Source organism: Choloepus didactylus, chromosome 2 (genome assembly GCF_015220235.1).
Source record: "Choloepus didactylus isolate mChoDid1 chromosome 2, mChoDid1.pri, whole genome shotgun sequence".
Classification (NCBI taxonomy): Eukaryota; Metazoa; Chordata; class Mammalia; order Pilosa; family Megalonychidae; genus Choloepus; species Choloepus didactylus.
The window spans coordinates 209,180,711-209,204,228 of record NC_051308.1 but is presented as its reverse complement, the minus strand read 5'-3'; the positions used below and the strand labels follow the sequence as shown (position 1 = coordinate 209,204,228).

The window sequence follows — 23,518 nt, the reverse complement described above, 5'->3', positions numbered from 1 at the left end:
TTATAAAGAAGAAATTTGAACAATCCGATTAAGCCTGATAAAAATTGTACAAATATATAAATATAATCTCAGGAATTTCTGAAATCATAAGATATTATTAAAATACAATATTTTTCACAATCTTTATTCATTATTATGAGGATCTAAAATTGTTTTATAAATAAGAAATATGGTAGTATTTGCAGAGAACTATAGCTTATAGCAAATATTCAAGTACTGGAAAATGCCCACAAACATTATTGGGTAGTATTTAACTAATGTAACATTTGGCTCTCTTAGTAGTTAACAGCACTATATAGAAGAATATGTTCAAATTGCCAATTTAAGGCCATTTTAAAAAAACTTGTTATTTTTTAGAATACCATGCAAAGGATTTGCATAAAGAATACTAGGCATATAAACATATTAATAAATAAACTTATTAATATTTATTTTATTTGCAAAAATGACTCACTGTGAGCAGCAGACAGGGTGAAGAACACACACTTAAAACATGGCAACAGCTACAAACCCAGGCTGACTGACTAGATCACAACTCTTTCTATCCCACATGCCAGTTCCAGGAAATGTTGACCTGTTAACCTTTGTTTCTGTATGTCAGTGTTTCCTGCTCTTGCTTTCAAATTGACTTCATTAGATTACCTCAAACCAGTAATGTCTCTGTGTTGATTGTTAAGCTTTAACTCTTGCAGGAGAATCCTAGTGCTTTTTCCCATTTTCCTGATTTCTCAACTGAATTTTTTCAGGATCTCAAAAAACATAAATTTTCTGATAAATGCCAGAAGAAATTCTTGCACAGAAACACTACCTGTGAGAGGCAGGTGCCATGATGGAATAAGACCTGCTAATGCTTTACTGAAGGAAATGACTGTGAAAGATAATGGGGAAGAAGCAAGAGTAGGAAGAGAGAACCTGAGGCTGTGATGCAGTTCTGACACATATGAAGGGGAAAGGGGACGAAGGGAGATGGGGTAGGAAAACTGCAATACAGTTTTAAACATATTTTCGCTAGGTCAGTGAGAGTCCTTGAGCCAAAGTTGCCTGTTAGAAGAGTCCCATATCTCTCGAAAGTGGACCTCCATTAGCTACTATGGAGAAGAGTTTGGCAGTTCCTCAGAAAGTTAAGAAATACCATATGATTTAGCAATCCCACTTCTGGGTATATATCCCAAAGAACTGAAAGCAGAGGTTTGAACAGATATTTGCACGATCTTAGTGGCATATTCACAATTGCCAAAAGATGGAGGCAACCAAATGTCCATCACCAGATGAATGGATAAAAATAATATGCTGTATTCATACAATGCAATAACTATTATGCAGCCATGAAAAGGGACAAAGTCTTGATACATGCAACAACAACATAGATGAACCTCGAATGTTCAATTACAGAAGAAAAGGGAGAAGGGGCTGCTTCAGCAGGCAAGGGAGGATGAATGCATTAGCAGATTAATGTGTTGAATACAATAACTTCTATCACAAATCCAACCAGCAAACCCTCCAATTGAATGTCTAATAGACTTCTCACATTTAACATGTGAAAAACCAAACTCCTGAATTCCACTTCTTCTCGCTGCCCCTAATCTGTTTCTCATAACTGTTTTCCGTATCTCAGTTAAAGGCAACTTCGTTCCTATAGTTACTCAGGCCCAAAGCCTAGAACATCATCAGGACTTCTCATTTCCTCTCAGGCCCCACATCCATTCTGTCAGAAAATCCTTCAAATAATATTCATAATCTAGTCACCTTTACCCTCTCCACTGTTGCCTCTCTGGTCTTGCCTGGATCATCATAACGATCTTTCTAACTATTTTCCCAGCCTCCGTGCTCTCCTTCCTCACATCTATTGTCAACACATTAGCCAGAGTAATCATTTATAAACGTAAATCGTATCTTGTCTCTCGTCTGTTTCTTACTCTCCATTGACCTCCTACTTCACTCAGAGTGAAAGTCCAAGTCCAGCCGTGGCCTCCCACAACCTCTGAGACCTCGGCTCCTCCACCCTCCCCTTGCCCTAGGTGTGCTGGTTTTTTGACTTCCTTGGTGTTCCCTGAACAAGCCCAGCTTGCATCCATCTCTGTGCCGTTGTAATTGCTGTTTCTTGGAATACTCTTCCTCTATTTGGCATATATCCTAACTCTCCAACTTTTCACATTATGAAAAAATTTCAAACATACAGAAAGGTGGAAAGAATGGTACAATAGTCACTTAACTGTATATTCCACACCTAGATTCAACATTTGATATTATTTTGCCACACTTGCTTTATGCACCTCAGAGCTCTGTCCTCAGCCCAATCTATATCCTTATTTCTTTTTCTTTTCCTTTCCTCTTCTTTCTTTCTCTCTCTTTCCATCCATCCATCCATATACATACACATATTTTCAGTCTATCATTTGAAAGTATGTTGCAGACATAATGATACTTGATCCCTAAATACTTCAGCATGTACCTGCTAAAATTAATATTCTCCTATATAACCATAGTACCATTATCACACCTAAGAAAATTACCAATATTTCCATATAATCTAAAACTCAGTCCATTTTCAATCTTTGCCAGTTATCCCAAGAATTATTTTTGCTGCTTTTTTTTTAAAACCAGGATCTAATTTAGGTTTATGCATTGCATCTGGTTATTATGTCTATTTGATTTATTTTAGCTTAGAACAGAGCACCTAACTTTTTTCCCTCATGATGTTGACTTTTTGAAGAGCTCAAGCCAATTGTTTGATAGAAAGTTTTACATTTTATGTTTTTTATCTGTCCGATTGTGTCCTCCATCCCCATGTTTCCTAAAAACTGGAAGTTTGGTCTAGAGGTTTGATTAGATTCAGGCTAAATATTTTTTTGCAAGAATATCTCATAGGTCATTTTGGGTACATCATATCACATCAGGAATCAAAACACACCCAGAGGAGTAGGCTTATTTACTCACTGGCAAAAATCTGAGGAATTTGTCTGAAAATATGAGGATGCTCAATCAAGAAAGGAAAAATGTAATTTAAGATCTAGCAGTATTTCTTGATATGAGTGCACCTACGTCAGATTTTGGATGTAATGTCCTGGATCCAGCAGCTGGGCATTTTTTAAATAGACAAATCTGAATATAACATTGGCCCATCCTAAAAGCTGAGTTGATGGAAATTCCTTTGTAGCTAAGAAAGAAATCCAAAATCTGAGCAATTCTGGAATGAATTTACAAAATATGTCATCCTTTTTCCCAATCTGCCTCTAGTAGAAGACATTCCCTTTATTGAAGGCATGAGGCATTCTCTGTTACAGAAGTACTAGAATCATTAAAACATGATTTAGTAGGTGTTATCTATAGGTCAAGAATGCTGGTGAAAGTGTACTGCCTATTTTCATTGGAGATGTTTCCAATAGAAGCCTTTAACAGTGGGCATTTCTCCCTTACCAGTCAACCTGCAGTTTGTGGTAATCAATGGATAACAAAATCTTTGAGGGGGTGAATTGAAGAGAGAGTCTCAGATCAATGTAAGCTCATTGAAGTCCTACTTGATCTGTATGACCAAAATTTCTCTAGGTTTGGAGACAGAGGTCATCAAGATAGAAATGTAGCCTTATATTCATTCTATTACTAGACCTGAGCCAGTTCACAGATCCAGAACCTACTGAATAATGGGAAGCCCAGCTATCCTTGGGGAGGGAGTTTATAAAAGCCCTATAAGTGCCTAATGTACATCTTCTTCCTGGCCTTCCCCAAAGGGACCCATTACTATTGTATCTGGTTAACTGTACTCTGGGGAAACTACACAAACATTTGGACAACAATTGGACACAGAATGTTAGCTATCACTAATTCCTGGGTACCCAAGAAGTCATTGTCCACTTGTCAGGATGGGGAATTTGGGGGATCAGGTAACGATGGAGTTTTGACCTAAAGTCCACCTCACAGTAGGCCCAGGGAACCTTAAACACCTCCAAAAGTAGTTCCTCACGTTCCCGAGTGTCTGCTTGCAAAAGATGTCCTTAGCAACTGATAGAATCCCAACAATGACTTACTGACCTGTGAAGTAAGGGTTAAGAAAGCAATGAAAAAGAGGAAATTCCTAGAGCTCTTCCCTGCCCAAATAATAAATCAATGGCAGCACTGTATCTCTGGAGGAAATTGCAGAGATTAGTGTTATTGAAGTTTAAGTTATTAAAGACTTAGATGGAGCAGTGGTGAGTCCTATCACATCTCCATTAACTTGTCAGTCTGGCTGGTGCAGAAATGGATGGGTTTGGGAAAATGATGATGGATTATCATAAACCCAATCAGGTGGTGGTGCCCATGTCAGTTGCTGTTCCAGAAGTCATTTCCCTAGTGAATCAAATCAAGATAGTGCCTGGCACCTGGTATACAGCTATTCACATAGCAATTTAGGAGGAGGGTCTATCCTGTATTTCCCAAGGATGATTGCATCAATACATATCCCATACCATGTGCTCATTTTACAATGTGTCATTGACATTCTTCCATCAAAAGGTGGGGTGTAAATTCCTAGGTCCCTACCTGAGATTCTATAAAAGATTCACTCACTAAGTTTTATCTCTCAGAAATTTAAATCCACCAGAGTGTTCCTATGCCAGACAAGAAGTCGTAAAACCCAGAGGCAACAGCCTCTTTAAGAACAACAATCAGATGCAGCCCCCTTCCCCATGCTGTCGACCCTCCCTTTCAATATGAACAAGTCAGGGTGCTCACTTCCTAGATACCCCTGAAGATGGAAAAAGAGATTAAGTGAGAGGAAAGGGTAGCAACAAACAAGAAAAGATTAAACAAAGGTCTATGAACACTGAAACTTTATATAAATATATAAATCTATCTATCTATCTATCTATCTATCTATATAGATGCTGGGGTGTTGGAAAAGCTGGAAGGAGGCAAATGACATGGTGGAACTGTAACCTATAACATCCTTTGAAATTTGCTCTATAACTACTCATTGAATTGTGCTTTGAAAGTCTTTACCTTTCTGTATATACTCTATATTGCATAATAAGGAAAGAACTGAAACTGTGTAACTGCAACCCATAACAATTTTTGGAATTATCTATGTAACTGCTTGTTGAGCTATACATTGAGAGTTAACACCTTTCTGTATGTATGTTATATTTTACAACAATGGAAATAGCTGAAGTTGTGGAGAAGTGACCCATGACATTCTTTGAGATTTGCTCTCTAGCTGCTTGTTGAATCATACTTTGAAAGTTATCACTGTTATGTTTATATGTTAAAGTTCGCAATAAAAATGCATTTTAAAAAAAGGTGGGGTGTATTTTCTCTTCCCTTGAACATGAGTAGACTGTTGTAACTGCCTTGACTAAGAGAATGCAGCAGAAATGACACTATGTCACTTTTAAGGCTAGGTTACAAAAAAGGCAATATGACTTCCTCATGACTCGCTCTCTCTCTCAGGATTCTTGCCCTTGGAACCCAGCCACCATTAAGCCCAGGCTACGGGGAGAGGTCATGTATGCACTGGCCGACAGTCCCAGTGGGGTCCATGTGGTAACGAATAAACCCTCAGATGGTTTTCTCTCTGCCTTGAGTCTTCCAGGTAGGCCCCAGACGACACGGAGCAAAGAGAAGCCATCTGCACTATGCTCTGTCTGAATCCCTGACTAATGGAAGCTGTAGGAAATAACGATTGCTGATTAAGCAGGAAGTAACAGGTAATCATATGACTTTAATGAGTCCTGCCACATTATGGGTTATTTGAGGTATGTTGGGAAAACACTTTCAATGTGAGGCACAAGTTGCTGAACTTTTTACCCCTTCTATTAAGAAAGAAATACAATAGTTGGTGAGTCTCTTTGTATTTATGAAGCGTATATATCATCTTTGGGTCTGTGTTGGCTCAACTGATATTTTGGGTGACCTGAAAAGCTGCCTCCAGCTGCCTGGAGCCCAGAATGACAAAAGTCTCTTCTTGTTCAGGATAGACAGCCCTGTCCTCAGCCCTTATGATTCAGTAGATCGGTAGCAGATTAGGATGCTGTATAATATCCTTTTACAAGCCCTAACATGAGAATCACAAAGGAGGCAACTATGGTTTTCAAAACTATGCCCCCTTTGGCAAATAACTATTTCCCCTACTGGGCTGTGGTAGGTGTTGAACCTCTGATCCTGAGACCCCAGTTGCCAATTCATGAGCTGCCCATCATGAATTGAATGGTGGTCTAGCTGGGCCACATCCTTGGGGGGCCTCCAATGTCAGTAGCCCTAGATCTTTTCCCTTAGACTGACTAGATTTGCTGGAGGAGTTTCTTTAAATCTGCTGCCCAGAGAATAGAGACCTGGGTGGGAGAATTCTGGGAAGAAGGTTGGGAGTCTCAAGTTCAGTGTGTAAACTTTCATTTATCCTTCTCCTTTCACACCCTTCATCCCTCTTCCAACCCCCCCCCACACACACACACACACTCACACTGTTCTCAGCATAGTTCCCTGTCCTCAGCTGTGCCTGGTGTCCCTCAGTTCAGAGAATGCCCTGTATTATCCTGTCCTGAGATTGCAGAGGTAAAAGAAGGACAATCATCCGACTGAATAGAGTAGTGTAGGGATGCTGGGAATCTAACTGCTTCTTCAACAGATTTGCAACTGATATTCTGTTTTTAGCCTCACTTTCATTCCACATTTACACATTTTCAATACATTTCATTCCACATTACCTCAGGTAACCAATTTCTGTGCCTTTTGGGATTCTGCCATGTAAATTGTGTGGCTTCTTGGCTTTCTCCATTGCTTGCTTTTTCAGAATTCCTAAGTCCGTCAGCACTCATCTGTCTGCATTCCAGTTTCCAAAACTGTGTTGTCTCTCCTTTTCCATTCAATTTGTCACTGTTGGTTTATGCCTTTGGTTTTAAATCCCTGTTTATGCAGTTTTGATAGGGTTTGGGGAGGGAGTAGAGCTAAATGCTCATGTTCAATATGTTCCCTTTAACTAGAATTCAGGACCCCAAGACTGAGACCAGGGAGGAAGTCCAGGGGATGAGACCCTGCCTTTGCAAAGGGGTGTTTCCCAAGGAAGGGAGCTGCAGACTGAGAGCCTCGAAGAAAAGGGCACCCGAGAGCTAAGGATTCTGACTACAGTCCTTGTGAAGTCCCACGTCACTGAACACTTTCCCTTAAAAGACAGTCCAATTAGCTACAATCTTAATTCTGAAATTTTCCTGACCCTTCTATAAAAATTAGCATAAAGCTGTGCTGTCTGGGCTATTAATTTTGTGGAAACTTAAGGGAAGCAAGATGAAGAGAGCTTTTTTCTGCACCATTTTCTCCCAGGATGGAGAGGGAGAACCCACCCCAGTGAAACCAAGAGCTTCAAGAGGCTCAAGAGAGGACACAAGAAGAGAGAATAGCTTTGTTTATCCTCATGTGTTGGTGAAGGTTGATCGTTTGAAGAGAAAGAAGGACTCCAGTAAAATTCTGGAGTATTCAAGTGGTTTAATAAGATGATATTGAATTCACTGGAAGCAGAGGCTCAGAGGTAGGGGTGATTGTGACTCTGAAAGATGATTTAAATTTCCATGTATTTATCTTTTTAACTTTTTAACTGAAATATACCCTACATATAGAAAAGTACATGAATCATAAATATACACCTTGATGAATTACCTACATATTTATTTCTAATATATACTAAAAAAAAATACAACTGGTACATTAAACATGAAATTTCAAGGATATTGCCTGGGATGAAGGTAATGTAGGGCTGGTAAGGCATGATAACCCACTTTCAAGGACTAACTTACAGGCTCATTGTTGACATATTCAGTAACTGTCTGATTCTGGTTCTCTCAGAGGCAGATCCTGAGACAAGGATTGGAGTGTGAGTAGTTTATTTGGGAAACATAGGAAGTACCAATAGGGAAGTGGGTAAGCAAGACATGGACAGGAAAATAGCTGGGAAAAGCTTTACTATTGAGCCAGATATGATTGTAGGAAACTGGGGCTTTCTGTCAGTGAAAGTCTGGGAAATTTTGCAAAATACACCCCTCAGAATCATGCCACCCAGGGGTGAGCAGGCTGGGTGTTTATATATGGACTTCCAAGAGACAATGGTTGAGGGATGATTAGAGGGGTGTGTGTGTCAGGATTAACTCCTTGGCATCTGGGCCAACCCAGCTTCAGGCACAGAGATACAGATCTTGGCAGCTGGCAGCTCCTGGAAGGTCTAAAGGATATGCACAAGGGATGAACAGCACTGGCTACTGTACTAAGCTTTCCATCATAATTACTTGGAAGCATGGATATAGAATAGAAGATACTAAACTAGTCTGGACTCCTTCTGCATTCTTTTCAGTATTCCTTTGCTGGAAGTTGACAGTTGTTTGCTATGGAAAATATGTAGAAGGATATGTAATTGTAAATTTAGCCTCAGTCTGTCATTATTGATAGTGTTAATTTCCTTTTGACCCTTGCCTGAGGAAGTCACAGACACACTCAGAGGCCATCTCCCAGCCCTCGCCTATACCCCTCCTTTTCCCCTCTTGCTTGTTTGTGTGCAGATGTTTCGATATGTTTCCAGTTCGCAGCCTGGGAGAGACCTGCGGTCTAATGGAACAGCCTGACCGTACCTTGAACCCGAAACTAGAAACAAGCAGCCCTAGCTCCTTGCCAGGGGGGAATTCTGCACAAAACTTGCTTGATACTTGCTTTTTTGCTTGGTGGCAGGGCCCCCTCCTGTGGTGAATAGATACCCATCTCTTGGGCAACACGGGGATGCAAAGTGGGGCACGTGGAGCCGCTGACCTGAGCAGCAGTTTGCCTCTCCAGGGGATCAGCCATGTTTGGGTTTCTTCACCTCTCTTTTGGATCCTTTGTGCTGTATAGGTAACAAAGTGGTCATTTGCTGAAATTTCTGTTTTGCCTGAGCCTGTGTTCCCACGACACACCGTATAGAACTCACTCCACAGCCTATCACGAATCAATGGCAGAAATGATATTTTAACGGAGAAGGTTGAAGATTGTAATAGAAATGTGAACAGTTGGGTAAATTTTACTGATTATGCCCAGGGAGAACCTTCAACTCAAAATGTGCATGAAGATTTAAGACAAATATCTAACAATTCTACAGTATTAAAATTGTCAGTCATATAAGAGCAGGTCTCTGAATTCTCTCTTTTTTCAGTTCCACGAAGAGATAAGACACAATTCCAAATGGCTTCTGTTTCATTCAGAAGCTCCTTGGTTTTCCCTCAGAAGAATCCTTATTTGTCTCTCCAAGATGCTAAAATAACTTCATCTTTCTGGATCTCATTAACTTTGTGAGAGCATGTGCCTAACTGGCTCTGGCTTTGCAAATTAGAATATCTTGTGAGATAAATGTGTGTGCTGCTTGAATCTATTATGTCCCCTACAAAAGCCATGTTCTTTTAATCCAACCTTCTGGGTACATATTTATTATGTGTGGAATCTTTTGATTAGGTTGTTTCCGTGGTGATGCGACCCACCCAACTGCTGGTGAGAACTTTTGATTATATTATTTCCATGGAGGTGTGACCCCTCCCATTCAAGTTGGGTCTTGATTAGTTTACTGGAGTCCTTAAGAGAGCTCAGGGGCTGACAGACCGAGACACTTGGAGATGCAGACAGAAAGATGTTTGGAGATGCTAAGCTAAGAAATGAAGCCCAGAGTTTGCCCCAGAGAAGCAAAAAAGAGAGGACCCCCAGCCACTTAGAGAAAAAATGCCCTGGGGGAACAAGCAAGGATGCACAGGAGCTGAGAGAGAGAAGCTAAGAGAGACAGAAGCCCAGAGACATTTTGGAGAAAGCCATTTTGAAACACAACCCAGGAGCAAAGGACCAGCAGATGCCAGCCAGGTGCCTGCCCAGCTGACAGAGGTGTTCTGGATGCCATTGGCCTTTCCTCCATGAAGGTATCCTCTTGTTGATGCCTTAGTTTGGACACTTTTATGGCCTTAGAACTGCAAATCTGTAACCTAATAAATCCCCTTTATAAAAGCCAATCCATTTCTGGTATTTTGCATAACCACAACTTTAGCAAACAGCTTTAGCAAAATGTGTCCCTAGAACAGAACAATCTAAATTCAGTACCACAAGGGAAAGTTTAAACCAATTTTCTACTTGAGAGATCAAGTGCATTAAACTGTAAAGTTGTGTAATTGGAGTCAGAGGTTACCTTTTTATAATTGTGAGTTGGGTTCCTACTGTTGTTTGAATGTTGTTTTTTTTTTTGTTTTTTTTTTTTTTGGTTTGCTAAAGCTGCCAGAATGCAATATACCAGAAATGGGTTGGCTTTTACAATGGGGATTTATTAGCTTACAAGTTTACAGTTCTGAAGCCATGAAAAATGTCCAGATCAAGCATAAGCAGGGCAATGCCTGAACTCTAAAGGATGGCTACTGACAAGCTTGGGCTCCTCTGTCACATGGGAAGGCATGTTGCAGGGTCTGCCGGTCCTTCTCTCCTGGGTTTCATTACTTTCAGCTTCTGGCTGCTCCATCTCTCAGCTTCTCTGGGTGCTTCTCTGAATTTCATCTCTTAGCTTCTCTGGGTGTTTTTCCTTTTATAAAGGACTCCAGTAAGAGGATTAAGACCCACTCTGGGGAACTCCCCAACTGAAATAACCTAATCAAAAGGTCTCACCCACAATAGGTCTACACCCACAGGAATGGATTAGCTGATCATTTCTGAACATGATTGTTCCAGTTTGCTAATGCTGCCAGAATGCAAAACACCAGAAATGGATTGGCTTTTATAAAGGGGGTTTATTTGGTTACAAAGTTAGTCTTAAGGCCATAAAGTATCCAAGGTAAGGCATCAACAATTGGGTTCCTTCACTGTAGGATGGCCAATGGCATCTGGAAAACCTCTGTTAGCTGGGAAGGCAAGTGGCTGGTGACTGCTTGCTCCCAGGTTGTGTTTCAAAATGGCATTCTCCAAAATGTCAGTGTCAGCTTCCAATGGCTGTCTTTAAAATGTGTCTCTCAGCTGCAGCTACTCTCTCAGCTCCTGTGCATTCCTCAAAGTGTCCCTCTTGGCTGTAGCAAGCTTGCTCCTTCTGTCTGAGCTTATATAGTGCTCCAGTAAACTAATCAAGGCCCAAGCTAATGGGCAGGGCCATGCCTCCATGGAAATTATCCAATCAGAGTTATGATCTACAGTTGGGTGGGTCGAATCTCCATGGAAACACTCAATCAAGAATTACAATCTAATCAACACTAATATGTCTGCCCACATGAGATTGCATCAAAGATAATGGCATTTTGAGGGACATAATACATTCAAACTTGCACAATGGTCTTTTCTGGGCATGAACAACTTCAAACTACCACAATCCACCCTCTGGATCCCAAAAAATATACATTCTTTCCATATGCAAAATACATTCATTCCGTTTGTGGTAGTTTGAAGTTATTAATTCACTTGAACTATTTCCTAAAACTATATTTTGAAGATTATGAGAAGACACTGAAAGACTTGATAGAATGTCTTCATAGAGGTTTCCTGAATCTGATGGCAGAGATAAATAGATAAGGAGCCCTTTTCCCAGTATCTATTTAGACACAGTGAAGTAACTTGACACAATTTGAAGAACAGATTTTAGATATTGTATTAGGTGGCCTATAAAAATAATAGTTTATTAAACAAAAATTTCTCATAATATTGATTAGTTTAATTTTATCAGAGTATGCAGGGTGGTATATTTTCACCCTTTCACATTAATGCACGCATGTGAGTTAGGATTTCCAGTTCTGGTTCATATCAAAACTGAAAAATGGAAACATTATTAATACAGAAGTCCACTTTTATTTTAAAATAAGTGACAGCAAGTAAAACATAGTCCCCCTTTTAAATTGAGAAGCCATTCTATTCTTCTCATTGAGAAACTTATTTTCAGATATGCACTTTTGTAAATTGATTGGATGTACTGTGATTTAATTGTAAATTTTGTTTAAAAGTTTAATTTCTCGTATTAGTATTTTCATTGTATTTCTTTTTTTATTTCCTATTTACAGTAGACAAATTGTTTTCTTTTCAAATGTATTTATTGAAATAAAAAAGGGAGTTGTGAGCTTCAATATGATGCAGCCAACATCATTTGGCATAGGTCCCCAGTTCAAGCTCAGTGTTATATAATAATAGCCAGCTTTGAGAACATGTTATGGAACCTAGTATACATTTTTGGAACCTAGTACATATTTTTCTCTATATTCAGATAATTCTTACCAACATACAACACACACACACACACATACAGATACATGAACACAAATATATGTATACATATATATATATATATTTGTGGGATAATTACTAGACTGATTAATGTGAAATTGCCCTTTTTGTATGTCAAAATTGGTTAAATATCAGAAGGTTCATGTGGTTTAATCTAATGCATAAACTTTTCTACAGCTTGGTGTTCTGACTTAAAAATATCTCATGGACATCCTGCCAAGTGATAGTATAGCTCTAATTGATTCTTTTTAAAAGGCTAAGATGATTATTTCAGAACTGCTTCTATTGGCAAAAAAAATAAGGAAGTAAATGCCCACTGGAAGGTGAATAGCTGAATATTCTCTCCCTACATTTCTGAACTTGCAATAGTTGTTACAGTTCTTATTTCTGGCTAGTTTTAGCCTAAAATGGCATATCACTATTCATGTTAATTTGTACATCTTGACTGTCTTTTCATATGCTTGTCAACTATTTGAATTTCTCTTCTGTGAATTGGCTAGTCATATCCTTTGCCATTTTCCTATCAAGTTATTTTCTTTCTCCCCTCTGCCCATTATTTAGGGAGCTGAAGCAGACCTAAAATCAGCAGTCATGATGTTTTCATTGCCTGTGAGTGCCCAAGTATCAGTTAATTGTATGCACTGTTGATAAAGGATGCATTGAGTTTAATTGCTATTTTAAATGTCTTAAAAACTGTAGGGTGATTTGGCATTAAAATGAAAAATCATCATGTACATTGAAAACCACAGAAGTAGAGCAGCGTGGGATGTGATACAAATCTATTTTTAAAAAAATGTCCAAAAATATTTTCCAGATGTATCATCTGTACGTTGACTTTATTTAAGACACCCTTTTGTGTGTGTGTGTGTGTGTTACCTTAATTTTTAAAATTCAGTTTTATTGAGATATATTCACATACATACAGTCATCCATGGTGTACAAGTAACTGTTCATAGTACCATCAGACAGTTGTGCGTTCATCAACCCAATCTATTTTTTGAACATTTTCCTTACACCAGAAAGAAACAGAATAAAAAATAAAAGTAGAGGAGGCAGGGCAAGATGGCGGACTGGTGAGCTGTATGTTTTAGTTACTTCTCCAGGAAAGTAGGTAGAAAGCCAGGAACTGCGTGGACTGGACACCACAGAGCAATCTGACTTTGGGCATACTTCATACAACATTCATGAAAACGTGGAACTGCTGAGATCAGCGAAATCTGTAAGTTTTTGTGGCCAGCGGACCCGCACCCCTCCCTGCCAGGCTCAGTCCCGTGGGAGGAGGGGCTGTCAGCTCCCGGAAGAAGGGAAAACTGCAGTGGCAGCCCTTATCGGAAACTCATTCTACTGATCCAAACTCCAACCATAGATAGACTGAGACCAGACACCAGAGAATCTGAGAGCACCCAGCCCAGCAGGGAGGAGACAGGCATAGAAAAAAACAGCACGAAAAACTCAAAATAAAAGCGGAGGATTTTTGGAGTTCTGGTGAACATAGAAAGGGGAAGGGCAGAGCTCAGGCCCTGAGGCTCATATGCAAATCCTGAAGAAAAGCTGATCTCTCTGCCCTGTGGACCTTTCCTTAATGGCCCTAATTGCTTTGTCTCTTAGCATTTCAATAACCAATTAGATCTGCGAGGAGGGCATTTTTTTTTTTTTTAATCCTTCTTTCTTAACAATTACTCTAAGAAGCCCAATACAGAAAGCTTCAAAGACTTGCAATTTGGGCAGGTCAAGACAAGAGCAGAACTAAGAGAGCTCTGAGACAAAAGGCAATAATCCAGTGGCTGAGAAAATTCACTAAACACCACAACTTCCTAAGAAAAGGGGGGTGTCCGCTCACAGCCATCATCCTGGTGGACAGGAAACACTCCTGCCCATCGCCAGCCCCATAGCCCAGAGCTGCCCCAGACAACCCAATGTGACAGAAGTGCTTCAAATAACAGGCACACTCCACAAAACTGGGCATGGACATTAGCCTTCCCTGCAACCTCAGTTGATTGTCCCAGAGTTGGGAAGGTGGAGCAGTGTGAATTAACAAAGCCCCATTCAGCCATTATTTCAGCAGACTGGGAGCCTCCCTACACAGCCCAGCAGCCCAGAACCGCCCTGGGGGGATGGCACTCACCTGTGACATAGTACAGTCATCCCTCAACAGAGGACCAGGGGGTGCACGGCCTGGAAGAGGGACCCACTCACAAGTCTCAGGAGCCATACGCCAATACCAAGGACTTGCGGGTCAGTGGCAGAGACAAACTGTGGCAGGACTGAACTGAAGGATTAGACTATTGCAGCAGCTTTAAAACTCCAGGATCACAAGGGAGATTTGATTGTTAGAGCCACCCCCTCTCCTTGACTGCCCAGAAACACGCCCCATATACAGGGCGGGCAACACCAACTACACATGCAAACTTGGTACACCAATTGGACCCCACAAGACTCACTCCCCCACTCACCACAAAGGCAAAGCAGGGGAGAACTGGCTTGTGGAGAACAGGTGGCCCGTGGACGCCACCCGCTGGTTAGTTAGAGAAAGTGTACTCCACGAAGCTATAGATCTGATAAATTAGAGATAAGGAATTCAATTGGTCGACAAATCCTAAAAGAACCCTAAAAAGTTAAGCAAATGCCAAGAGGCCAAAAACAACAGAAAATTATATAGCATATGAAAAAAACAGACGATATGGATAACCCAAGCCCAAGCACCCAAATCAAAAGTTCAGAGGAGACACAGCACCTAGAGCAGCTACTCAAAGAACTAAAGATGAACAATGAGACAATAGTACGGGATACAAAGGATATCAAGAAGACCCTAGAAGAGCATAAAGAAGACATTGCAAGACTAAATAAAAAAATGGATGATCTTATGGAAATTAAAGAAACTGTTGACCAAATTAAAAAGATTCTGGACACTCATAGTACAAGACTAGAGGAAGTTGAACAACGAATCAGTGACCTGGAAGATGACAGAATGGAAAATGAAACCATAAAAGAAAGAATGGGGAAAAAATTGAAAAAATTGAAACAGACCTCAGGGATATGACAGATAATATAAAACGTCCGGATATAAGACTCATTGGTGTTCCAGAAGGGGAAGAAAAGGGTAAAGGTCTAGGAAGAGTATTCAAAGAAATTGTTGGGGAAAACTTCCCAAATCTTCTAAACAACATAAATACACAAATCATAAATGCTCAGCGAACTCCAAATAGAATAAATCCAAATAAAACCACTCCAAGGCATATTCTGATCACACTGTCAAACATGGAAGAGAAGGAGCAAGTTCTGAAAGCAGCAAGAGAAAAGCAGTTCACCACATACAAAGGAAACAGCATAAGACTAAGTAGTGACTACTCAGCAGCCACCATGGAGGCAAGAAGGCAGTGGCACGATATATTTAAAATTCTGAGTGAGAAAAATTTCCAACCAAGGATACTTTATCCAGCAAAGCTCTCCTTCAAATTTGAGGGAGAGCTTAAATTTTTCACAGACAAACAAATGCTGAGAGAATTTGCTAACAAGAGACCTGCCCTACTGCAGATACTAAAGGGAGCCCTACAGACAGAGAAACAGAAAGAACAGAGAGACTTGGAGAAAGGTTCAGTACTAAAGAGATTCGGTATGGGTACAATAAAGGATATTAATAGAGAGAGGGGAAAAATATATATGACAAACATAAACCAAAGGAAGATGGCTGATTCAAGAAATGCCTTCATGGTTATAACATTGAATGTAAATGGATTAAACTCCCCAATTAAAAGATATAGATTCGCAGAATGGATCAAAAAAAATGAACCATCAATATGTTGCATGCAAGAGACTCATCTTAGACACAGGGACACAAAGAAATTGAAAGTGAAAGGATGGAAAAAATATTTCATGCAAGCTACAGCCAAAAGAAAGCAGGTGTAGCAATATTAATCTCAGATAAAATAGACTTCAAATGCAGGGATGTTTTGAGAGACAAAGAAGGCCACTACATACTAATAAAAGGGGCAATTCAACAAGAAGAAATAACAATCGTAAATGTCTATGCACCCAATCAAGGTGCCACAAAATACATGAGAGAAACACTGGCAAAACTAAAGGAAGCAATTGATGTTTCCACAATAATTGTGGGAGACTTCAACACATCACTCTCTCCTGTAGATAGATCAACCAGACAGAAGACCAATAGGAAAATTGAAAACCTAAACAATCTGATAATTGAATTAGATTCAACAGACATATACAGAACATTACATCCCAAATCACCAGGATACACATACTTTTCTAGTGCTCACGGAACTTTCTCCAGAATAGATCATATGCTGGGACATAAAACAAGCCTCAATAAATTTAGAAAGATTGAAATTATTCAAAGCACATTCTCTGACCACAATGGAATACAATTAGAAGTCAATAACCATCAGAGACTTAGAAAATTCACAAATACCTGGAGGTTAAACAACACACTCCTAAACAATCAGTGGGTTAAAGAAGAAATAGCAAGAGAAATTGCTAAATATATAGAGGCAAATGAAAATGAGAACACAACATACCAAAACCTATGGGATGCAGCGAAAGCAGTACTGAGGGGAAAATTTATAGCACTAAACGCATATATTAAAAAGGAAGAAAGAGCCAAAATCAAAGAACTAATGGATCAACTGAAGAAGCTAGAAAATGAACAGCAAACCAATGCTAAACCAAGTAGAAGAAAAGAAATAACAAGGATTAAAGCAGAAATAAATGACATAGAGAACAAAAAAACAATAGAGAGGATAAATATCACCAAAAGTTGGTTCTTTGAGAAGATCAACAAGATTGACAAGTCCCTAGCTAGACTGACAAAATCAAAAAGAGAGAAGACCCATATAAACAAAATAATGAATGAAAAAGGTGACATAACTGCAGATCCTGAAGAAAATAAAAAAAGTATAAGAGGATACTATGAACAACTGTATGGCAACAAACTGGATAATGTAGAGGAAATGGACAATTTTGTGGAAACATATGAACAACCTAGACTGACCAGAGAAGAAACAGAAGACCTCAATCAACCCATCACAAGCAAAGAGATCCAATCAGTCATCAAAAATCTTCCCACAAATAAATGCCCAGGGCCAGATGGCTTCACAGGGGAATTCTACCAAACTTTCCAGAAAGAACTGACACCAATCTTACTCAAACTCTTTCAAAACATTGAAGAAAATGGAACACTACCTAACTCATTTTATGAAGCTAACATCAATCTAATACCAAAACCAGGCAAAGATGCTACAAAAAAGGAAAACTACCGGCCAATCTCCCTAATGAATATAGATGCAAAAATCCTCAACAAAATACTTGCAAATCGAATCCAAAGACACATTTAAAAAATCATACACCATGACCAAGTGGGGTTCATTCCAGGCATGCAAGGATGGTTCAACATAAGAAAATCAATCAATGTATTACAACACATTAACAAGTCAAAAGGGAAAAATCAAATGATCATCTCAATAGATGCTGAAAAAGCATTTCACAAAATCCAATATCAGTTTTTGATAAAAACACTTCAAAAGGTAGGAATTGAAGGAAACTTCCTCAACATGATAAAGAGCATATATGAAAAACCCACAGCCAGCATAGTACTCAATGGTGAGAGACTGAAAGCCTTCCCTCTAAGATCAGGAACAAGACAAGGATGCCCACTGTCACCACTGTTATTCAACATTGTGCTGGAAGTGCTAGCCAGGACAATCCAGCAAGACAAAGAAATAAAAGGCATCCAAATTGGAAAAGAAGAAGTAAAACTGTCATTGTCTGCAGATGATATGATCTTATATCTGGAAAACCCTGAGAAATCGATGACAGAGCTACTAGAGCTAATAAACAAATTTAGCAAAGTAGCGGGATACAAGATTAATGCACATAAGTCAGTAATTTTTCTATATGGTAGAAATGAACAAACTGAAGAGACACTCAAGAAAAAGATACCATTTTCAATAGCAACTAAAAAAATCAAGTACCTAGGAATAAACTTAACCAAAGATGGAAAAGACCTATACAAAGAAAACTACGTAACTCTACTAAAAGAAATAGAAGGGGACCTTAAAAGATGGAAAAATATTACATGTTCATAGACAGGAAGGCTAAATGTCATTAAGATGTCAATTCTACCCAAACTCATCTACAGATTCAATGCAATCCCAATCAAAATTCCAACAACCTACTTTGCAGACTTGGAAAAGCTAGTTATCAAATTTAGTTGGAAAGGGAAGATGCCTCGAATTGCTAAAGACACTCTAAAAAAGAAAAACGAAGTGGGAGGACTTACACTCCCTGACTTTGAAGCTTATTATAAAGCCACAGTTGCCAAAACAGCATGGTACTGGCACAAAGATAGACATATAGATCAATGGAATCGAATTGAGAATTCGGAGATAGACCCTCAGATCTATGGCCGACTGATCTTTGATAAGGTCCCCAAAGTCACTGAACTGAGTCATAATGGTGTTTTCAACAAATGGGGCTGGGAGAGTTGGATATCCATATCCAAAAGAATGAAAGAGGACCCCTACCTCACCCCCTACACAAAAATTAACTCAAAATGGACCAAAGATCTCAATATAAAAGAAAGTACCATAAAACTCCTAGAAGATAATGTAGGAAAACACCTTCAAGACCTTGTATTAGGCGGCCACCTCCTAGACTTTACACCCAAAGCACAAGCAACAAAAGAAAAAATAGATAAATGGGAACTCCTCAAGCTTAGAAGTTTCTGCACCTCAAAGGAATTTCTCAAAAAGGTAAAGAGGCAGCCAACTCAATGGGAAAAAATTTTTGGAAACCATGTATCTGACAAAAGACTGATATCTTGCATATATAAAGAAATCCTACAACTCAATGACAATAGTACAGATGGCCCAATTATAAAATGGGCAAAAGATATGAAAAGACAGTTCTCTGAAGAGGAAATACAAATGGCCAAGAAACACATGAAAAAATGTTCAGCTTCACTAGCTATTAGAGAGATGCAAATTAAGACCACAATGAGATACCATCTAACACCGGTTAGAATGGCTGCCATTAAACAAACAGGAAACTACAAATGCTGGAGGGGATGTGGAGAAATTGGAACTCTTATTCATTGTTGGTGGTTCAGCCACTCTGGAAGTCAGTCTGGCAGTTCCTTAGAAAACTAGATATAGAGTTACCATGCGATCCAGCGATTGCACTTCTCGGTATATACCCGGAAGATCGGAAAGCAGTGACACGAACAGATATCTGCACGCCAATGTTCATAGCAGCGTTATTCACAATTGCCAAGAGATGGAAACAACCCAAATGTCCTGCAACAGATGAGTGGATAAATAAAATGTGGTATATACACACGATGGAATACTATACGCCAGTAAGAAGGAACGATCTCGTGAAACATATGACAATATGGATGAACCTTGAAGATATAATGCTGAGTGAAATAAGCCAGGCACAAAAAGAGAAATATTATATGCTACCACTAATGTGAACTTTGAAAAATGTAAAACAAATGGTTTATAATGTAGAATGTAGGGGAACTAGAAATAGAGAGCAATTAAGAAAGGGGGAACAAGAATCCAAGAACAGAGAAGGTATTTAACGTTCTGGGGATGCCCAGGAATGACTAGGGTCTGTTAATTTCTGATGGATATAGTAGGAGCAAGTTCACAGAAATGTTACTATATTAGGTAACTTTCTTGGGGTAGAGTAGGAACATGTTGGAATTAAAGCAGTTATCTTAGGTTAGTTGTCTTTTTCTTACTCCCTTGTTATGGTCTCTTTGAAATGTTCTTTTATTGTATGTTTTTTTTTTAATTTTTTTTTATACAGTTGATTTAAAAAAAAAACAAAACAAAACAAGGAAAAGAATATGTAGAGTCCCCTTGAGGAGCCTGTGGAGAATGCAGGGGTATTGGCCCACCCCACCTCGATGGTTGCTAACATGACCATAGACATAGGGGACTGGTGGTTTGATGGGTTGAGCCCTCTACCATAGGTTTTACCCTTGGGAAGACGGTTGCTGCAAAGGAGAGGCTAGGCCTCCCTATAATTGTGCCTAAGAGCCTCCTCCCGAATGCCTCTTTGTTGCTCAGATGTGGCCCTCTCTCTCTAGCTAAGCCAACTTGAAAGGTGAAATCACTGCCCTCCCCCCTATGTGGGATCAGACACCCAGGGGAGTGAATCTCCCAGGCAACGTGGAATATGACTCCTGGGGAGGAATGTAGACCTGGCACCGTGGGACGGAGAACATCTTCTTGACCAAACGGGGATGTGAAAAGAAATGAAATAAGCTTCAGTGGCACAGAGACTCCAAAAGGAGCCGAGAGGTCACTCTGGTGGGCCCTCTTACGCACAATTTAGACAACCCTTTTTAGGTTCTAAAGAATTGGGGTAGTTGGTGGTGGATACCTGAAACTATCAAACTACAACCCAGAACCCATGAATCTCAAAGACAATTGTATAAAAATGTAGCTTATGAGGGGTGACAATGGGATTGGGAAAGCCATAAGGACCACACTCCACTTTGTCTAGTTTACGGATGGATGAGTAGAAAAATAGGGGAAGGAAACAAACAAACAAACAGATAAAGGTACGCAGTGTCCTTTTTTACTTCAATTGCTCTTTTTCACTTTAATTATTATTCTTGTTATTTTTGTGTGTGTGCTAATGAAGGTGTCAGGGATTGATTTAGGTGATGAATGTACAACTAACTATGTAATGGTACTGTGAACAATCGAATGTACGATTTGTTTTGTATGACTGCGTGGTATGTGAATATATCCCAATAAAATGAAGATAAAAAAATAAAAATAAATAAATATATTAGAGAGATGTTTTTATACTTGGTAACTAATGATATAAATTTTGGGTTAAAAAAATAAAAAATAAAAAAATAAAAGTATAAAAGAACACCCAAATCATCGCCCCCCCCATCCCACCCTATTTTTCATTTAGTTTTTGTCCCCATTTTTCTACTCATCCATCCATACACTGGATAAAGGGAGTGCGATCCACAAGGTTTTCACAATCACATTGTCACCCCTTGTAATCTACATTGTTATACAATCACCTTCAAGAGTCAAGGCTACTGGGTTGGAGTTTGATAGTTTCAGATATTTACTTCTAGCTATTCCAGTACATTAAAACCTAAAAGATGTTATCTATATAGTGCGTAAAGATGTCCACCAGAGTGATCTTTCGACTCCATTTGAAATCTCTCAGCCACTGAAGCTTTATTTCGTTTCATTTTGCATCCCCCTTTTGGTCAAGAAGATTTCTCAATCCCACGATGCTGGGTCCAGATTCATCCCTGGAGTCATATCCTGCGTTGCCAGGGAGATTTACACCCCTGGGAGTCGGGTCCCACGTAGGGAGGAGGACAGTGAGATAACATGCCAAGGTGGCTTAGCTAGAGAGAGAGGGCCACATCTGAGCAACAAAGAGGTGCTCAGGGGGAGACTCTTAGGCACAATTATAAGCAGGCTTAGCCTCTCCTTTGCAGTAACAAGCTTCATAGGGGCAAGCCCCAAGACAGAGGGCTCAGCACATCAAACTGCCAGCCCCCAACGTTTGTGAGAACATCAGCAACAATCCAAGTGAGGAAGTCCAGCACTTCCATATCCTCCGTCTGTTCTTCAGGGGGGCCCTGAATATATATTTTTATTCTCCACCCAAATTACTTTGGGATGTGTTGCTATTTCACTCTAACCTATACAGACCTACCATAGCTCACTTCCTATTCAAAGTTTCATGTAACTGTGGTGTTTGAATAAACTGACTGTAGAAGTTATATTGTTTAGAAAATATAGATCCTGCACCAAATAAATATCTCCTCCTTGGTCTCACATGGAAGTTGGAGTTTTAACACACAGTCAGTTTCAACTTAAGGCATCTTTTGCATATAGAAGTTTTAAATTTTTATATAGTCAAGCAGGTTGATTAGGGTTTCTGACTTGGTTAAAAGTGTCTCTCCCTTTGTAAAATTACATATGCACTCTTGGATTTTCTTGCAAGATTTTTGTTCTGTTTTTACATTTACAGGTTTAATCCAACTGGAATTTATTTCTGAATATGGTATAAGATAGTGATCCATTTTTTTTTTCTTCCAGGTTGATAAATACTAAAATTCTGTGGTCTTCACTTGTTTAATAATTAATTAATTTCCTACTGAATTGAGCTATCAACTTCATCATTTAATAAATTCTCACATATAGTAGAATCTATTTTTGGATTCCCTCTTCTGTTCCACTGGGTTATTTGTCATTTCTCCTACCAGTATCATAAATATATGGCTGTAGTGACTTTTTAGTATGTTGTGGTGTCTGGTCAGGAAAGTCCATCACTGTCCTTTTCTTTACTTTTCCTGTCTCCTCTTGGACACTTATTTTTGCATATAAATTTTAAGATCTTTTTATCGAGTTCAAAATAATTGAGTTCTGATAGGAATTGCAATGAAGTTTTATTTGACATTTTTATAATATCAAATCTTCACCAAGAATGATAGGCCTTTTCATTTACTTTAAGCTTGTTTTATGTCTTTTAATAATTTTATTTTAATTTTCTTCATCTATATTCCCCATTGTTAAATTTATTCTAAATATTTTATGGCATCTCACTGCTAATGAAGATGGAATACTTGTTCCCATTCTTTTCTAGATGTGCGGGATACTGATTACGTGCTTCGACTTGGCGAGCCTGGGCCAGGGGACCGGATCCGCCCCTGGGGAGGGTGGTGGGCATGGGCGACAGCGCCCTCCACAGCCCCCCAGGCCTGGGAAAGTGAGGCCAGAGGCAGGCCCCATTTCCTCACCCAAAATACCACCGTTAGGGGAGGCTTGCCGGAGGGAACCGCCTTTTCCCCACCCCCTTATCTTACTCGCACACCCCCCGTTGCCAGAGCAACTCCCGCCACCACCAGTGCGCATACACTGTTGCCAGACACCGTTGCCAGAGCAACTCCCGCCCCTTTTCAAACTACCTCCGCGCCCTCTTAGAACCAATCCTAACCTCCGCACCCTCTCAGAACCAATCCTAGCCTTTATCCCCTCAGCATTGGCTTGTAACAACCCCCGCCCTCTATGCCAGCCTATATAACCTGTGCTCACCCCTGAATAAAGGTCCTTTTGTTCTACCCCTACTGGAGGAAGAGTGTCTTGTCTTTCCCTTCTCGCCGCCCTCCACACCTTGCACGCCACCGCCGGGGACCTGGCCAAGTCCCCCGCCTCGCCCTCGCCTCCGGGAAAGAGCCCCAGCCGCCGGTACCCTCCGAGCAACGCCGAGAGCCGAGGGTTCAGCAACCGGCCGCCCC

The 23,518-nt window shown here is 39.8% G+C and overlaps 1 long non-coding RNA gene across 1 annotated transcript; it reads left to right on the top strand.

The window, feature by feature from the left end:
- The first annotated feature begins 5,169 nt into the window (after nt 1-5,169).
- On the top strand, nt 5,170-22,924 carry LOC119519772. The gene is made up of 3 exons (XR_005214082.1): nt 5,170-5,681; nt 7,291-7,495; nt 22,867-22,924. It is a non-coding gene; the product is annotated as an uncharacterized LOC119519772 (long non-coding RNA).
- The last annotated feature ends 594 nt before the right edge of the window (nt 22,925-23,518 follow it).